The sequence below is a fragment of the Scyliorhinus canicula genome, chromosome 8, assembly GCF_902713615.1.
Source record: "Scyliorhinus canicula chromosome 8, sScyCan1.1, whole genome shotgun sequence".
Taxonomy (NCBI): Eukaryota; Metazoa; Chordata; class Chondrichthyes; order Carcharhiniformes; family Scyliorhinidae; genus Scyliorhinus; species Scyliorhinus canicula.
In genome coordinates, this window is record NC_052153.1 from 65,704,701 (window position 1) to 65,725,028 (window position 20,328).

The 20,328-nt window shown below is 46.3% G+C and overlaps 1 protein-coding gene across 5 annotated transcripts in view; it reads right to left on the minus strand.

Moving 5' to 3' along the window:
* Positions 1–20,328, minus strand: part of kank1a (KN motif and ankyrin repeat domains 1a) — a 430,902-nt gene that overhangs the window by 293,428 nt on the left and 117,146 nt on the right. The window contains exon 1 of one of the 5 annotated variants that reach the window (XM_038804685.1): positions 3,143–3,243. The exons of the other annotated variants lie outside the window; for them this stretch is intronic. The gene's annotated coding sequence lies outside the window, so the exon portion shown is untranslated. Of the gene's footprint in view, positions 1–3,142; positions 3,244–20,328 lie in introns of those variants that run through there. 5 annotated transcript variants of the gene reach the window in all.

Sequence of the window (20,328 nt, forward strand, 5' to 3'; positions counted from 1 at the left end):
CACCAGATAAGACATTATATCAACTTCTGATAAGGGGAAGCAGTCCAGAGTGCGGTCAACAAACAGTTGACTACGCAGAAATAGCTAATCACCAACAGCTAAAAGATAACCAATGTTCTAACGGATCGTCTTGAAAAAGGTATAAGAGTTGACATCAGAAGGCACAAGACAGTGGCAACCCGGGATCAAGTCACAGAAGGAACAAAGAACCTGAGCGTGGCTCAGCGACCAGAGACGACCGCCGGTCAAGCGACTGGCCAAGCCTTGAAGCGGTAGTATCTTATTTATGCTTTGAGTAGAGAGTCTTAAATCCAGCAAGTAATTATGTGCAACTGCGTGTGATTGCGCATTAGCAATAAAGAAAGATTTACTTGCCTATTGATTTAGAGTGTTATTCTGTCAAGACATCACTTACCTCACTGAGGCAGAGACCAGTGACGGTCAACACCATTTTTGTACGCATACTGCACCACGTCCATGCTGTGATGCATCTGCTGAGATTCGGACAAGAGCTTGGACTTTGGCATCTCCACCAGCTTTACAATACTTTGATGATGGTTTGAGTGTGTTGAGTGACACCGTGTGGTGTTGTGAACTCCACTGGACATCTCTATGTAACAGGTGAATGAATTTTGAGAGCTAGTTTGTCACAACCAAGAAAAGCTGTAAAGTGTGCTTATCAACAGGAAGGTCCAGGTGGCATATGGCCGTAGTCTCCTCTGGATGACGTTTTACAGCGCTCCTCTGGATGACGTTTTACAGCGCCATCTGTCAGCAGGTGGGGCACATACTGCACCCGATTGACCCGGAATTGGCACTTTGCATGATTGATCTTCAAATTGAGGTCCCTGAATTTAATCCCCATATTGCATCTAACACACTAAATACTCTTAGAACATACATAGAACATAGTGCAGAAAGAGGCCATTCGGCCCATCGAGTCTGCACCAACCCACTTAAGCCCTCACTTCCAACCGATCCCCATAACCCAATACCCCCTTTTTATGGACACTAAGGGCAATTTTTGCTTGCAGCATGTCCAAGGTGGCCGGTTATCTTCATGGTGTGATGTGGCCAGAGTTGTGCTTTGTTTAAATGCGCAGGGCCGATACATATCCTGACTGTACCATCCTTTTTCATCATGGCTACCATTGCCAAAATTCTGTGACCTCTTCCACTGGGGTAATTAGCCCATTTTGGTCATTCTATGCAGCTAGGGTGCAGCTTGTTGATGACCCTTTGCATGATCGCAACTGGTTTCGCTCTTGGCACACATGTTGGATGCGACAAGTCATCATAATTTCATATGGTACAGAACAGGGAGCTTGCCCATTGTACGACAGTCAAAAATGCCACTGTACCACGTCATCTTCAGGGCTCACGGTTGCACAGCATGGACCTCTGGGCCATGTTGAATGATCCATCACGAGATGCAGTCCCAGAGTACTCAATGGCTTGAGATGTTGGACCACGACGTGGAAGTTGAAGTTTCCCTGTACTCAGCGAAGTGTGGCCACACCCTCGACAAGGATCATCTGTCCACTATAGGCCCCGAGGTCAGACAGCTGGTTGGGATCCAGTGTTGCCTCCAGGTCTATTTCTCATGGTTCATTTCTGGATAGAACATTGCACTTCACCCAGTGTTGGTTTTGACACCAACTCACTGATCCTAGTTACACACCTGTCCCAGGGAAAGCAACTGGCAGAGGTACTGCTGGCAAAGGAGAAATAGAGTCTGCCCTTGTTTGGATCTGCAGCATTTGGCAAAGTGACTCCACTTTTTCCAAAAGCGGAACATTGTGCCTTTTTGGAGGGTGCTGGCTGCTGCAGTTGGTACAGTGCCTTGACCCTCCACCCCGAGCTGAAAATACTTCAGTGTCCTGCCAAAACGGTGCCATTTCCCACTGAAAATCTATAGTTTCAGATTATTCATCAATTGTATGCACAGGTTGCTGCAGTTGATGCAGAGTATGTACTGCACATACTTCTGATTCCCTCACAAGCCGTGATGTTTCCCGTCTGAATTCTCGATTCGATTCCATGCATTTCAAGCAGTGCAAACTTTTGGATTATTCCAAAACTGCAACTGTACTGGCCAAATTACAAAGATTGTCCCTGTCATGCCTCATACCACAGGGACAAAAGATCATAAATTGGACATATGTTGTGCTTCCATCACAGCAACAAGTCGAATCCTGGAATACCTATTGACTCCACGAAGGGACCACAACTAATCCAGAGACTGCAACAGTGTGACAGGGCAAGTAGAATAGAATTGTGTAGTAAATGAAGTCTTGTCATCAGTATCTGCATCCTGAAAGCAAGAACCGCTTTTGACTGCAATTGATTTCCAGTGTGTCAGGAGGGGATATTTTCCTGTTCATTCTCTTCCTCCCTTCTCCGGTGGTTCTTTTTTGCCCGTCTCAGGAGGTTACATGACTGCTGGGACGGTAGCTAACTGGGTGAAACAAGAGGGTGGCAGTGCAAGAATGTCTCATACCGAGGATGGAGCCGGCTTGATGACCAACTCGGTCTTTTCTCTGCTTAGCAATGGAGAAAAACAGACAAAAGATGACAAGAAAAATCAGGGCTCAATTATGGGGAATGAAGGTTTAAACTCGGGCACCTTTTTAAGTAATCGTACTGGTTTTCTAAATCTTTGTCAGGAGTTTTTGCACCGGTGTATCTCGTTTACACAATGATCTACTTTTTAGTTGCTTGTATTACCTGGTCTCTAAACCAGAAGCTATTTTGCAAATGTGAAGAGAAAATAAAAGTGAATGCAACTCCAATTTCGGTAGCGCATTAAAAGTCTCGCAAAAATATTGCCAGAACTTAGTGCATCTTCTATGTGCATTAGCTACCCTGGCTGGTAATAACAGTGTTAATGATTAAAACTCGTAGGAAGATGTGATCTAATGTAGCCTGACAAATCTGGAACAGCTGAACCTGCCCTTTTCAAAGATTTCATGCTTGATTACTTGATTTAGCCTACAAAAAACAGATTTGTAACTATTTAACTGCAAAACACTTCAATATACATGTGCACACTCCCAATGTCAAAACCATAACTGCTCATTTCCTGCCATACGCAAAGGAACAAGAAAAAAGTGAAGAACTTTTCCAGTTAACAAATCCATACCTTCCTTTGCTTCACTGTTATATTCTTCAAATAAATCCAGAGACGTTTAAAAACATTCCTAGAACTCAATTCTCCTTCACCAACCTAACAGAGAAAAGTGAAAATACTGCGCACTTTTGGATATTAAGCTCGAGGTGGTCCCCTTAGTGATCAGTTTTCAACAACTTGAAAATTCATTTTCAGCACAAATGTAAAATTTTGCAGCACATTAAAAATGGAGTCAGGCTTACAAAATGATGTAGCTCTAATGGAATGCATGGGAATGTGTCTCTAGCTTCAACACGTTTCACAAATCAATGAACACAGATTAAAATCAAAATTTAGCCAAAAATGAACCACAAACTGAAGCCCCAACTGCAGTTTTGTTGCACTGGTTCATTAAATGGAACAAACCTGCATTTTATTTTAAGTAGAGCCTTTCACAACCTCAAGCTGACAGTGAAGTACTTTTGGATAATAGTCACAGTTGCTATGTAGATGAAAACAAAAAAACAATTAGTTGCTGCTGTGCTAGCAATTTATTTTTGCCTGAGTTGGGTTAGAGAGTACATTCGGATAGGTGCAGACACGGAAAAGACAACTCACTGTCAATTGTGGCCAACTCCAGCCATTGGAGCTTCTTATTTTGAATGGAATTCAGGAGCTGTACCTTAACATTATTCTGTTTCTAATACCACAATGCTTTCAGTCAAAGTTTTGGATGATTTTTTTTTTTTGAGTCATCGCTGCTCCAATAACGTTGCCTTATTAGATCATTAACATGCTTCTCGTTTCTTTTTCAAGTGTCTACAAATTTAAATGAGCCAAAGCTATGATAGACCCTTGCCCGTGAACCAGATCCTACTGTCTCTTATCCCAAAGCTTCTTCACCTGTTGGTGGGCCTACAGTGCATGTATTGACATGTGAGTAATACAGCTTGGCTGTCCGTTTGTTTGGTGAGGCAGAGTTTGCAACACTTACTGGGCTGGGAATTATAAAGCTTCACAACACAGATCGAAGAGAGAAGAAAGTCTGTTTTGGAAACTGCAAATCCAGTGAACGTGCTGTCGCATAGATATGTAGACATTGAACTGAAGCAACAAGAATGTTATGCATCAAGTCAATGTGTCTATGTACATACATGCCCAGACTTAAGTTTCCCAAGTCGCAAACAAATTTTAAAAGATTTAACGAACAAACATGTTTTTTTTTTAAAAAAGCATCACTCTTTTTCTGCTGAACCCTGACATGAGAATGCAAGTCTTCATTCAATGCCACCAAGCCTGCAAACCTTCAGCAAGTGCAGCCAGATAATAAGCACATTTTTATCTCGTTAACCCAGGTCATTGATGCCAATTTTAGGCTGTCCATAGTTGCCCCAGCTAGCTCAGCATGTGTGTGGTCCCGTGACTCATGTGGCCATGAGACCCTGACAACTGTGTGTGCATATTTTCAAAGACCAATTATGAGGCACTGGCATAATTTGTAACTGTAGATTTCACCAACTTATTTTAAAAAACAAAATTAAAACCATAAATTACAGACAGAAGCATCTCTACTTCACATTTTCCAAGAAAACACTTTCCAAGAAAACACCAACATTGTATTTGTTTCCCTTCAGCTTCAAATTCTAGAAACTAGTTATTTAAAATAAATTTAGAGTTCCCAAATTCTTTTCTTCCCAATTAAGGGGCAATTTAGTGTGGCAATCCACCTACTCTGCACACCTTTGGGTTGTGGGGGCCAAACCCAAGCAGGCTCAAGGAGAATGTTTAAACTTCTCATGGACAGCGACCCAGGACCGGGATCGAACCCAGGTCCTTGGCACTGTGGGACAGCAGTGCCAACCACTGCACCACCGTGCCACCCGCAATTCTAGAAACTAGTTGTTGCCCAAATTCAATAGATGCTCACTTCAAAAACATGTTAATTGGTTGCGAAGACTAGTACCTAAATAACAATGTCAGCCAGGAACTGAAATGTGTTGTCAATACGTAGTTTCGCTGTGCTTAACATTCTTCAGCATAAACTTAATTGTACTTTCTCATTAAGCTATTAATTAGCCTCAAGCATCGAATTAGCTGCATTTTTTGAGTGGAATTTTTGCCGCAGGCTTACATCACCACAAACCATATCAACTAAATTCAGACATTCCAGTTAGTAGTCTGAGAACACAGTGCAAGTGTAACCATGCCTCAAAATCTACCGAGAGTAAAAGGCTAGGATCGAATATGAAGTATTATATTTCATGAGAAAAACCTTAAATACATACACAGAGCTCTTCAACTCAAGATCAAACTTTCTACCATTCCTCAGACATGTCATCTCTCCACTTTCAGTGACAATTCCCATTTAAAAATAGGTGTTTTGACACACCCCAACAGGTCAGTGGATAAATGCATGACGCAACTAATTTATTCCTGGCCCTGCTTTCGACTGAGCCAACTTCATGTATAAATTTAAATAGAACTATTCCAACAATAAATCAGACGGATGATAAAGTTCACCATAAAACCAGAACAGTACATCAGTTCACAATAGAAAACCATTCAGTATAAAATTGTGGCAAAGATAAAGTTAATGGCACTGCAAAGTCTATTCAATATTAAAAAGCTATCACAAACAATGATTGAATATGTTAGGAGTGTGAATTTTCTTCAATGATGTAACTTTGGAAATGGAACCACAAAAATTAATCTATGCCACACATGAACATATACCACGCTATGAATAATTCTATTCTTCCACAATTTTATTGATTGAAGTGCGGTAACGTTCTATAGCAAATTCCACAAGCAATTACACGGTTTCTCTTTATGCATTTTAACACTCATCATCCCTCCTCTTTAGACACTTCAACCTTCGCCACTCTTCAACCCACCACAACCATTGCAATGATCTTAAACTGTACTTCACCAATAGTTATAAAAAGGCATATTTTTCACACAAATAATCATCCTTGCAGCACAAGTGTAGACTTGTGGACTCCTCCAGTAATCTAACCATATATTTAAATGCAAGTTTAATCCTTTGCGATTTCAACTTATGATGGTGACGCTCCTAGGGTAGTGTCCTAGGTCCAACCACCTTAAGCTGCTTCATCAATAACCTCCCTTCCATCACAGGTTACAAGTGAGGATGTTCGGCGACTTCCAGTGGTGGCCATGGAATGAGAGTGGTCGCTCATTTTGGTAGCTTCCACTCACGGTGGACCTTTTTCACAATTTACAGTGGGTTTGATCGACAAAACAGGAGACTGGTGAGGTAGAGGAGAAGAATTCCCCACCAGTGTATGGATTTGTGGACCAGAAGTGGTCTGAAAAGACAAATCGTTGCTCGAAGACGGGAGTGGAGTCTGTAGCACAGGAGAATATGGTGGAGGGTCAGGGACCGAAACTGCCAACCCAGTAGTCAACGGAGCAGCTGGTGATCTTTCTCCAGGAGACATTCCGCTCAGCAAAGAAAGGAATACCTGGATCTGATTAGGACGGCGATTGATCGTATGGAGCAGATATTGGAACCCCATGGGCCAGGCAATCCAGAAGGTGGAAGAGGCGGTTGCTGAGCACGATGAGCGGTGGAGATGGGCTGATGAAGGACCACCAGAAAAGGCTGCAAGAGAAAGTGGAGGATTTGGAGAACAGGTTGCACAGGCAGAACCTGAAGATTGTTGGCCTTTCGGACGGCAGCCGCGGATTGGATGCAGGGACATATGTGGCATGTATTTTCGAGAAACTGCTGGGGGATGGTGCTTTTGATTGACCCTTGGAGGTGGACAGGGCCCACCGAGCGCTGAGGAGGAAGCCGCCGAGGGCGATGGTGGTACAAATGCACCGGTTCCTGGACAAGGAACAGATCTTGAAGTGGGCCAGACAGAAGAAGAGCTGCATATGGGAAGGCAACGAGCTGGGTATTTACCAGGACTTGGGTACGGAACTGGCCAAAAGAAGGGCGAATTTAATACGGCGAAATTGGACCTCTTTAAGAAGGGGGTGGAGTTTGGCATGCTGTCCCTAGCGCGTTTGTGGGTCACTTATGAACTTTATTATGGATCACCAGATGAGGCGATTAACTTTCTAAGCACAGGGGACTGTCAGGTGATGGAGGACACTGAACTTGGGGGCGAGTAGTTATGTTCTTATTATGCTACTAAATATATTTTCTCTTTGGGTTTTGTATGTATTGTTTTGCACTAAGTTTGGGACCGTTTCGCCGTTTTGTTTGCGGGTTAACTTTGTTCTTAATGTGGGATGGAGGGTGGAATTTTCTTCTGTATTTGTTGGGGATTGTAATGTTTTGCATATGATGTTCGAAGGGAGGGGGAGGATGCTTGGCACCATGGGTGGGGGCTACCTGGGCTGGCAGCTCACGGAAGCACAATGTGGGGCGAGCAGGTGATCAGTTTGTTGAGGGGGGGGGGGTCGGGTTTGTTATTTTTTGTTATGGAGGGTGTGGGAGGGAGGGGTTATTGATCTGCTGACAGGGGAGGGGCTGGAGATGGAGTGGGCGCCTGAGGGAAAAGGCCAAAACATCAGCCTCTCTCGCCCCTGGACTCGCGGGTCTTCTGACATGCCAAAGATCGCCACTCCTGGACGCAACGCCACCCCTTTTAGCACCGTGGACATGACGTCGGCAAATCCCGACCAGAATCCCCTAAGCTATGGACATGCCCAAAACATGTGGACATGATTTGCGGGCCCTCCTGCACACACCTGCCCTCTACCACAAAAAACCTGCTCATCAGGGCCACTGTCATGTGTGCACGGTGTACCACCTTGAATTGGATCAGGCAGAGCCTGGCACATGTTGACTCTGCTCAGAGCATCCCCCCACAGACCTTCCTCTAGCTCCTTACCCGTTCATCTTCCCACTTCTGCTTCACCTCCCCTATCTGGGTTCCCTCCCACTCCATAAGTTCTTCATAAATCGCCGAGACCTTCCCCTCCCCCTCCCCCATTTTTTTGAAACTACCTTATCCTGTACCCCCTGTGGCGGTAAAAGCGGAAAGGTCGAAACCTGCCTCCGCACTAAGTCCCACAGCTGCAGATAGCGAAACCCATTCCCACCCGGCAATTCAAACTCCCGCTCCAAACAAGGAAAGCTCCCCCATCAATAAACAGATCTCCCAGCCTCTCAGTCCCTCCTCTCTGCCACCCCTGAAATCCCCCATCCAACCTCCCCATGACAAACCGGTGATTGCCACAAATTGGAGCCCACACAGACATCCCTCACTCCCATATGCTTCCGCCACTGTCCCCAAACTCTGAGGCGCCACCACTACCGGGCTTGTGCAATACCGAGCCAGCGAGAACAGCAGAGGTGCCGTTACCAGTGCTCCTAAACTTGTACCCGTACACGATGCCGCCTCGACTCCCTCCCATACCGACCCCTTCCTCACGCCTTTGGTATAAAATAGGGAGACACTGGAAAGCAAACTAAAATCTCGGAAGAACGGTCATCTTTACGGTCTGTATCATCCCCACCAGTGACAACGGGAGCATGTCCCTCCTCCAAAAGTCATCCTTCATTTGCTCAACTAACCGGGCCAGATTTTATTCATGAACTGCTCCCATCCCCATTCCACCTGAATTCCCAAGAAACTCCCATCACTTTAAACGGCATCTCCCCCAGCCTCCTCTCCTGCCCCCTCACCTGGATCACAAAAACATCACTTTTTTTCCCCATATTCAATTTATACCCCAAGAACCGACCAAATTCCACAAAAGTCCACATAATCTCTCTCTTCCCCCCCCCCCCCCCCAAAAACGGGTCAGAAACATACAGGATATATAGGTGGTCCGCATATGAAGAGACCCTGTGCTCCACCCCCCACCCCACCCCGAACTAGCCCCTTCAGTACTTTGACACTCTCTGCGCCATTGCCAATGGCTCTATAGCCAAGGCAAACAACAATGGGGAGAGTGGACATCCCTGCCTCGTCCCCCAGCTCAGTCGGAAATATTCCAAGCTCACCCGGTTCGTCTGCACACTCTCACCGGCGCCTGGTACAGCAACCGGACCCAGTCTACAAAATCCTGCTCAAACCCAAACCGCCCCTGGACCTCCAACACATACTTCCACTCCACCCGGTCGAAGGCCTTCTCGGCGTCCATAGTGACCTCCACCTCCCTCCCTTCAGAGGGCATCATGATAACATTCAAGAGCCTTCTAACGTTGACCGTTAACTGCATAGCTTTAACAAATCCTGTCTGGTTCTCCCCTAATCACCCCCGGAACACAATCCTCTATTCTCGACGCCAAAATCTTGGCCAGCAATTTGGCATCAACATTTAGTCGGGAGATTGCTCTGTATGACCCGCAATGTTCTGGGTCCTTCTCCCGCTTCAGGATCAATGAGATTGAAGTCTGTGACATTGTTGGGGAAAGAACATCCCGCTCCCTTGCCTCATTAAATGCCCTCACCAGCAGCGGACCCAGCACCCCGGAAAACTTATAAAATTTCACTGGGTATCTGTCCAGTCCCGGGGCCTTGTCTGACTGCATGGCCTCAAATCCCTCTACTACTTCCATAATCCCGATCGGGGCTCCTAGCCCTTCCTTGGTAGCCCGGAGACGGATCTTATTAGCATGGAGGGACTAGAGAGTCCCCGAAATCAGGTGTACGGGGTAGTGACATGGCAGAGTTTCTCAGGCTGGAGAAAATCAAGTTCGCCCGGAGTGGATCAATGTTTGGGTTCGCCCGGAAGTGGCAGCCGTTTATCGACTTCTTCGGGGAAAATTAAACTGTTAGCTGATACAATAAGGGGAGGGGGGTTTAGGTAATGAGGGAGGTAGGGGGTGTTAGTTTAGTTTAGGCGGGATCAGCGAAGGGAGATGGAGGGACTTGGGAATTGTGTGTATAAGCTATGTTGGCGGGGTATGGTTGTTGGTTGGGAGGGGTGTTAGGTACTGAATTATGTTTACCATTGTATTTGTATCTTTTCTTGTTATAAAACCGTAAATGCCTTAATAAAATGTTTGTTTAAAAAAAAGAAATGAGGATTTCACAGATGACTGCACTGTTCAGCGCCATTCGCAACTCCTCAGATGATGAAGCAGTCCATGTCCAAATGCAGCAAGACCCGGACAATATCCAGACTTGGGCTGACAAGTTACTTTCGCACCACACAAGTGCCAGGCATTGATTATCTCCTTCAAGAGAGGATCTAACCAAAGCCCCATGACATTCAATAGCATTCCCATGGCTGAATCCCCCACAATCAACATCCTGGGGGTTACCATTGATCAGAAGCTGAACTGGACTAGCCATATTAATACTGTGGCTACCAGGGCATGTCACAGGCAAGGGAATCCTACAGCGTGTAATACATCTCCCGACTCCCCAAAGCCTGTCCACCATCTACAAGGCACAAGTCAGGAGTGTTGTGGAATACTCTCCACTTTCCACTAAATGCTCGACACCATCCAGAACAAAGCAGCTCGCTAGAATGCTACCCCTTTCACAAATATTCAATCCTTCCAACTACGAACAATAGTGGTAGCTGTGTGTGCCATCTACAAGATGCACTGCAGGACGTCACCAAGGCTCCTTAGACAACACCCTCCAAATCCACTACCGTCATAAAGGACAAGAGCAGCAGATACATTCCCCTCAAAGTCATTCACCATCCCCAACTTAAAAATATATCGCCGTTCCTTCACTGTTGCCGGAGCAACATCCTGGAACACCCTCCCTAACAGCACGGTGGGTGTACCTACACTTCAGGGACTGCAGTGCTTCAAAAAGGCAACTCACCACTACCTTCCAACAGTCAACTTGCGATGGCCAATAAATAATAATAATATTTTGTGTCACAAGTGGGCTTACATTAACACTGCAATGAAGTTATTGTGAAAGTCCCCTAGTTGCCGCACTCCGACGCCTGTTCGGGCACAGAGGGAGAATTTAGAATGTCCAAATTATCTGACAGCACGTCTTTTGGGACTTGTGGGAGGAAACTGGAGCACCTGGAGAAAACCGGAGCAGACACAGGGAGAACGTGCAGATTCCGCACAGGCAGTAACCCAAGCCGGGAATCGAAGCTGGGACCCTGGAGTTGTGAAACAGTGCTAACCACTGTGCTACCGTGCCTAATTAGCGCCGGCCACATCTTTGAAAAAATCTCAGTTGAGAAAGTCAGCAAGTAAAAATATCAGCCCCATTGCATGATGCTGATTTAATGCAGAAAATATATAACCAAGTTGCTTGGATGAACTTGTATCAAAGCATTTTCCCTGGCTTCACTAATTACGTGCAACTGTATCTTCTGCATACTTTTTGGAACACCCGTTACAAGCTGGACATGTGACAGTCTATTATTCCAAGAAAATAGGCAGTGGATTAAACCCCAAAACTCATTTAGTCCTCAGTTACTAACCTATAGGTTACAGTGCAAACTGTGATCATGAATGGAAATGGGTTCAGGAGTTTAATTAAGGCTGTAAAAGAATAACTATGTGCTTCACATCAGTTATTGAAGCATTTGGCAACTGTCCAGGCAGGCTAACATATTTCTAAGCTTCGCTTTTGGCTTGCAAATTAAATATGGAACTACAAGAGAAGCGAGTGACGATGCAACAATTCCCGTTGCAAACTTTAAACAATCTGGATCACAGAATTAAATTAAATAGAGGAATCAAAATAAATTTGTCATCTTTGTTCTTGCATGAAAAAAATACAATTAACAACAACTTTATTCAGCTACCAAGAGGTGACGTTAGGAAGACAGTTTCGGTTTTATGGCACATTAGCACCAGGTCTGGGGAGGATGGAGTCTATTCTGTAAAGATGGGCTCTATGCTTCTTCTATATCTCGCCAACTAAAGCAAAGTTGGCAAACTAAAGCAAACAAGCAAAAAAAATCCTCAGTGCTGTCCTCCTTCAACTTCATATACTGGCAATCATTTGCCAAGCATCTTCATGTTCCCAATAGAACAACCACCTTCCATGATCCCGAATCCTCTTTGTTGAGGGATCAGTTACCAAAGGAGGCCCGACAGGTGCTGGCAACATGCCCAGGAGATGCAAATAAAATCAAAGGCCCAATTTTGGGATGACCTCTGGCCTCTCTAGGAGTTCTAGTGCCGGGTCAAACAGGCCCTTGTTAATTTTTACCTCTGTGCACATACTGGTGCCCGAGTTTACTTATGCGCATCCTGAGGCTGTGAAGACCAATCTACAATGCAAGATCCTGCTTTCTATCGAGCAAATATACTATTTTTTTGTAATTTCTAAAACAAAAGTTACTTTTTTTAAAAATGAAGTACACTTCCACTGTAAAGTCACAGACCGCCCGACCAGAGTCTTTCTTCCCTGCCCACTACCAACTTCACGTAACGGAGGTGGTGGTACAGCTTGTTATACAACCATTGATGAAAAAGATTTTCTTACCCTGCTTGTAGGGAAGTTACATGGCTACTTCCCAGTGCCTCTCCACAGAACTGGAACCCTTCTGGGTTAGGTGTACAAAGACAGGAGAATTCCCTGCTCCACAAACCAGAGCTTCCTGGATATTGGAATTTTACATCAGGGGCGGGTTCGATTAGCAATCAGGGTGGACGACCCGGGAAAAACAGAGGGTGACGTTGGATGCGGAATCGGGCGAGACAGAAGGACTGTTTCTGGACGGTGTGCTGGAGCCCCAAGTTCAAAAATTATGATAAAACATAAAGCATCCCTCACTTACCCACACACTCCCCATGCCCCATCATCTCTCAGTTACCCAGGCATTCCCCATGCTCATCATCCCTCACTTGCCCAGGCATTCCCCATGCCCCATCATCCCTCACTTACCCACACACTCCCCATGCCCCATCATCTCTCAGTTACCCAGGCATTCCCCATGCCCCATCATCCCTCACTTACCCAGGCATTCCCCATGCTCATCATCCCTCACTTAACCAGGCATTCCCCATGCCCCATCATCCCTCACTTACCCAGGCATTCCCCATGCCCCATCATCCCTCACTTACCCACACACTCCCCATGCCCCATCTTCCCTCACTTACCCACACACTCCCCATGCCCCATCATCCCTCACTTACCCAGACACTCCCCATGCCCCATCATCCCTCACTTACCAACACACTCCCCATGCCCCATCATTCCTCACTTACCCAGGCATTCCCCATGCTCATCATCCCTCACTTACCCACACACTCCCCATGCCCTATCATCCCTCACTTACCCAGACACTCCCCATGCCCCATCATCCCTCACTTACCCAGACACTCCCCATGCCCCATCATCCCTCACTTACCCAGACACTCCCCATGCCCCATCATCCCTCACTTACCCAGGCATTCCCCATGCCCCATCATCCCTCACTTACCCACACACTCTCCATGCCCCATCATCCCTCACATACCCAGGCATTCCCCATCATCCCTCACTTACCCAGGCATACCCCATGCTCATCATCCCTCACTTACCCACACACTCCCCATGCCCTATCATCCCTCACTTACCCAGACACTCCCCATGCCCCATCATCCCTCACTTACCCAGACACTCCCCATGCCCCATCATCCCTCAATTACCCACACACTCCCCATGCCCCATCATCCCTCACTTACCCACACACGCCGCATGCCCCATCATCCCTCACTTACCCACACACTCCCCATGCCCCATCATCCCTCACTTACCCACACACTCCCCATGCCCCATCATTCCTCACTTACCCAGGCATTCCCCATGCTCATCATCCCTCACTTGCCCAGGCATTCCCCATGCCCCATCATCCCTCACCTACCCAGACACTCCCCATGATCTCTCACTTACCCAGGCATTCCCCATGCCCCATCATCCCTCACTTACCCACACACTCCCCATGCCCCATCATCCCTCACTTACCCAGACATTCCCCATGCCCCATCATCCCTCACTTACCCAGACATTCTCCATGCCCCATCATCCCTCAATTACCCAGTCATTCCCCATGCCCCATCATCCCTCAATTACCCATACCCCATCATCCCTCACTTACCCAGACATTCCCCATGCCCCATCATTCCTCACTTACCCAGGCATTCCCCATCATCCCTCACTTACCCAGACACTCCCCATGCCCCATCATTCCTCACTTACCCATACACTCCATGCCCCATCATTCCTCACTTACCCAGGCATTCCCCATGCTCATCATCCCTCACTTACCCAGGCATTCCCCATACCCCATCACTTACCCACATTCTCCATGCCCGATTCATGCCACCTCATGCACCCACAGCACACCCCATGCCAAGTTACATCCACCCACTGACCTCCCCATAGCCCATAATGCCAACCTATGCTCCCCAGAGGGGAGAAGGATCCGAAGACAGGCACCTAAAAGAGCCAGCCGGTCCAATTTGTGACTCCAGAATTGACCAACTGCAACCGAAGAAAAATTAAAGTGTGATATCACAAGAAAACAGGTGCTTGATGAGTATTTTTCTCAGTTATGTATAATTGCATTGGAGGCAGTAAATTGGTCCCCGAGGTGAGGGGTTGCCCGATGATAGGAGGCTGGAATTTAGAAGAATGAGGGGCACTCTCATTGAAATGTACAAAATTCTGAAGAGACTTGATATGTTGGATGTGAAGACATTGGTCTGGATTCTCCGCACCTGCGCTAAAATCACGTTCGGCAACCAGGCGGAGAATCTGTTTCCGCGCACAAAATCGGAACTGATGCCAGTTTCGCAATTGTCTCTTCCCCCCCCCCCTCCCCCTCTGAAAATCGGCGTACTCGTGGAGTACACCACGCAGAGTATCCACCATTGCCATTCGTCCGTCCGTCCCCGACCGGCTGAATTCCCAACGGCATGCTTCTAACATGGTCCCACCGTCCATGATACTCGCATGGCGGCTGCAGACTCAGTCCGGGGCCGCCACAGTCGGGGGAGAGCCGATCGGAGGACAAGGTGGGCTTCATTCGGGACTGAGGGCTACGTGTACGGGCGGTCCGGGGCGTGCGAGCGGCCGATGTGGGGCACTACTTTGGGGGTCCATGTCCACGGGCTGAGTCCGCCATGGAGCACGGCGCTGGCGCCTTGTGCATGCGCAGCCTCTGACCCGGAAGCGCAGGAGGCCTTATCAGCAGCCAGAGCCCCCTGCAAGACAGTGAATCTGTGGCCTTTTGACCCAAGTTTTCCTGCCGTAAAAGACCACAGTTTTCACGACAAGTGGGGGCACAGTCCCAAAAACACAGAATCCAGCCCATTATTCATGCTGATCAGGGAGTCTAAAACATGGAGGCACAGCCTCAGGATACAGGCCAATCATTTAGAGCAGAGAGGAATTATTTCCGTTTAGTTGTGAATCTTTGGAATCCTCTACCCAGTGGGTCGTGGATACTCCATCGTTGAATTAATTTAACGATGGGATAGACAGATCTTTGGACTCTTGGGATATTGAGGGATTGGGGGAGCAGGGAAGTATAGAGTTGAAGCCCAAGATCAACCATGATCATACTGAATGGCAGAGCAAGCTCGACAGTCTGTATGGTCTACTCCTGCTCCCATTTCTTGTGCTACCTTTCAAAACTCAGGTAACTGTATGGTTCTCTTAGTAATATGAAGATTTGCTAACATCACATTGGCAGTGAGTATTTCATATTTACCTCAACTAGGGAAGTGGAATATTTATTGAAATAAGAGTAAGTGCAGGCATAACTAGAGACATTAATTAAAATTTAATGGCAGGGCAGGTGATGCATGGAAGCTGTAGGTGTGATTCTGAGGCAAAGCTGTCTGCCGTAAGTGCCTGCAGCTGGGAGGAAATTCAACTCAGAGTCATTGAACTGGAGGCCGAGCTGCAGACACTGCAACACATTTGGGAGGGGGAAAGTTACCTCTGGGCACATTCTCCACGACATGGTCACATCCCTTAGGATAGGGTCGTCTGATTTGACTAGGGGGAGGGAGGATGAGACTTCGGATATGGGGATCTAAAAGGTATAAATGGGGTATAAATGGAACAGCCTCAGCCCTTGCAATTGTCCAACAAATTCAAGCTGCCTGCATGGATGAAACCAGAGACTGCAGCATGGATAAGCAAACCGATCATGGCACCATGATAAAGGAAGCCATTCAAGCAGGGGGAGTTCATGGGAATGTAGTGTAGCAAGGAACAGTAGTCCAGAAGGGTGTTGTGTCTGCACAGTACCAGGGTTCATGACATTGGCTCGCTGCTGAAGAGAAACTTGCTGTGGGAAGGATTCGGTCGTCATGGTCTACATAGATACCAATGACCTCGGCAGTACTAGGAAAGAGGTTCTGCTTGGAGAATATGAGTAGGTAGGAGCCAAAGAACCTCAAGAGGGAATAATTTCTTACAACCTGAGCTACAGTAAATGGAAGTAGGGTAAATCAAATCAGTGTTAACGCATGGCTCAAAGATTGATGTGGGAGACGTGGATATAAATTCATGGGCCATTTGCCCTGTGCTAGGTAAAGTGAGAGTTGTCTTCACCTGAACAGTATTCTGGCGAGTCATAACTAGGACTGTCGACAGTGGGCTTGTAAATTAAATAGTATGGGCAAGGAATGATGTGGGAAGATGTAATAAACCGAGGATAAGGCAAGAAAACCAGAAAAGGTGATCCAACCATGGCCAACAAGTTAAGGATTCCATTAGATCAAAGGAATAGGCTTAAGGTTGCCAAAAGAAAAAGAAGTAGTAAGCCTTAGGATTGGAAGCATTTTGGAATTCAGCAAAAGGAGGGCCAAGAAATTGGAGAAAATCAAGTAGGAACTGAAACTGGCAAGAAACAAAAGGAGGACTGTAAAAATGTCTATAGGTATGTAAAACGGAAACAGTTAGCAAAGACAAATGTGGATCCACTCCAAGCTGAAATGGGAAATTTATAATGGGGAATAAGGAAGTAGCAGAGAAAGAAACCAACTACTTTGTCGCTGTCTTCACGCAGGAAGATATAGAATACCTCCTAAGCCAAGGGACTAGTGAGAACGAGAAACAAAGAAATTATAAGAAGGTAGTACCGAAAATTGATAAATCCCCAGCACCTAGAATTGACAATCAACAGTGCGGAAGTAGGTCATTCAGCCCATCGACTCTACACTGGCCCTTGAAAGCACACCTAACCGTTACATAGAACATAGAACACTACAGCGCAGTACGGGCCCTTCGGCCCTCGATGTTGCGCCGACCTGTGAAACCATCTGAAGCCTATCTGACCTACACTATTCCATTTTCATCCATATGTCTATCCAGTGACCACTTAAATGCCCTTAAAGTTGGCGAGTCTACTACTGTTGCAGGCAGGGCGTTCCACACCCCTACTACTCGGAGTAAAGAAACTGCCTCTGATATCTGTCCTATATCTATCACCCCTCAATTTAAAGCTATGTCCCCTCGTGTTGGTCATCACCATCCGAGGAAAAAGACTCTCACTGTCCACCCTATCTAACCCTCTGACTATCTTATATGTCTCTATTAAGTCACCTCTCAGCCTTCTCCTCTTTAACGAAAACAACCTCAATTCCCTGAGCCTTTCCTCGTAAGACCTTCCCTCCATACCGGGCAACATCCTAGTAAATCTCCTCTGAACCCTTTCCAAAGCTTCTACATCCTTCCTATAATGTGGTGACCAGAACTGCACACAGTACTCCAGGTGCGGCCGCACCAGAGTTATGTACAGCTGCAGCATGACCTTGTGGTTCCGAAACTCAATCCCCTTGCTTATAAAGGCTAGCACACCATATGCCTTCTTAACAGCCCTATTAACCTGGGTGGCAACTTTCAGGGATTTATGTACCTGGATGCCGAGATCTCTCTGTTCATCTACACTACCAAGAATCTTGCCATTAGCCCAGTACTCTGCATTCCTGTTACTCCTTCCAAAGTGAACTACCTCACACTTTTCCGCATTAAACTTCATCTGCCACCTCTCAGCCCAGCTCTTCAGCTTATCTATGTCCCTCTGTATCCTATAACATCCTTCAGCACTATCCACAACTCCACCGACCTTCGTGTCATCTGCAAATTTACTAACCCATCCTTCTCCACCCTCTTCCAGGTCATTTATAAAAATGACAAACAGCAGTGGCCCCAAAACAGATCCTTGCGGTACACCACTAGTAACTGAACTCCAGGATGAACATTTGCCATCAACCACCACCCTCTGTCTTCTTTCAGCTAGCCAATTACTGATCCAAACCGCTAAATCACCTTCAATTCCATACTTCCTTATTTTCTGCAATAGCCTACCGTGGGGAACCTTATCAACAGTTGTTGGACACTAAGGGCAATTTAGCGTGGCCAATCCACCTAAACTACACATTTTCTGACTATGGGAGGAAACCGGAGCACCCGGAAGAAACTCGCGTAGATACGGGGAGAAAGTGCAAACTCCACATAGACAGTCACCAGAGGCCGGAATTGAACCCAGGTCCCTGAAGCTGTGAGGCAGCAGTGCTAACCACCTAGCCACCCACCTGATGATCTACATCCCAGGAGTAGAGGGAGGTGGCTGTACAGAATTAGCAATAAGTTGGTGGTCATCTTCAAGACTTCAATAGATTCTGGAACAGTTCCTGGAAGGAACCAAATGTAACCCTGCTATTTAAGAAAGGAGGGAGAGAGAAAACAGGTACTACAGACCTACTGTATTAGCCTGACATCAGTAGTAGGAATAATGCTAGAATCTATTATAAAGGATGTGATCACAGGACACTTGGAAACTATCGTATGATTGAATAGAGTCAACATGAATGTATGAAAAGGGAAATAATGTTTAACAAACCTGTAGTTTTTTGAGGATGTAACTAGCAGAATACGAAAGGGAACCAGTGGACGTGGCATATTTGGATTTTCAGAAGACTTTCGATAAGGTCCCACACAGGTTAGTAAATACAATTACAGCACATTGGTATGAAAACTTTCCTTTTTTGTTTTAAAACTTGTTAGGAGGGCTTTTTGTTTACAACTCGATTTAAGGAAGTGCACAGTGTAGGGGGGATTGCATATTTTTGAAAATATGTCAATTCTACCACTGATAGCTGAGCCTATTCTGGTAACTTTTACTCATTGGATACATACTCATCTAAATGTCTCCATGGTGATCCTACTTACTCAAGCTACTTCTATTCAGAAACATGGGTCTGCCCAGTTGCTAGCCTCGAGTCAGGAAGATGGCATCGTGATTATGTTACTGAGCTAGTAATCTAGAGGCTTGGACAGGAGTTCAAATCCCACTGCAGCATTTGGAATAGCTAACCTCAGTAATGATAGAATTCCTACAGTGCAGAATAGATTTGCATAGAATTTACAGTGCAGAAGGAGGCCATTCGGCCCATCGAGTCCGCACCGGCTCCTGGAAAGAGCACCCTACCCAAGGTTAACACCTCCACCCTATCCCCATAACCCAGCAACCCCACCCTACACTAAGGGCAAAAAGAAGGAAGCAGACGGCCCATCAAGTCTGCACCACCCGTTTGAGAGAGTATTCCACCCAAGCACACTCTTTTTCCTCCCTACCCCAATCCCAATATGACCCTTAACCTAACCTACACATCTTTGGACATGGGGCAATTTAACATGACCAATCGATCTGCACATCTTTGGTATGTGGGAGGAAACTAGAGCATCCGGAGGAAACCCACGCAGATATGGGGACAATGATGATCATCCAACTACCAGATTATCGTAAAAAACACAACTGGTTCATGTCTTGTTATGCTCTAAGCGTAGCATAAGCGGCTTCCTTGTGGTGCACTTGACAAAGGAAGGTTCAGACGTGGAGATAACTTCAACACGTTTATTAAACTATTTACACTTCTATTACTCAGGTTCGCCACTACTATTAATCCTTCTATAGCTACTCAGACTGACTAACCAGTCTGCTACAATCCAGGTGGTGGGAGTGATACTGAATCAACCTTGTGTCTCTACTCACCGACTGTTCCCACTGGAAAGAGGCAGATCATGTGTGGTGTGTCCTTTATATATGGGTTGGTGTAATGCCCTCCTGTGGTCGTGTCATCTCTGTGTGCATCATGAATGCCCATTGGTCGTGTCCTATCTAACTGTTCTATTGGTCGAGTGCGTGTGTGAGGTCTCTGGTGCTCCCTCTAGTGTCTAGCTAGTCTACATGTATTTACATTAACCCCTTGTGTATTTACAGTGATGCACATCACCATAGTTCACTAACATCCTTTAGGAATCTACTGTCCTGATCTGGTTTGGCTTACATGTGATCCA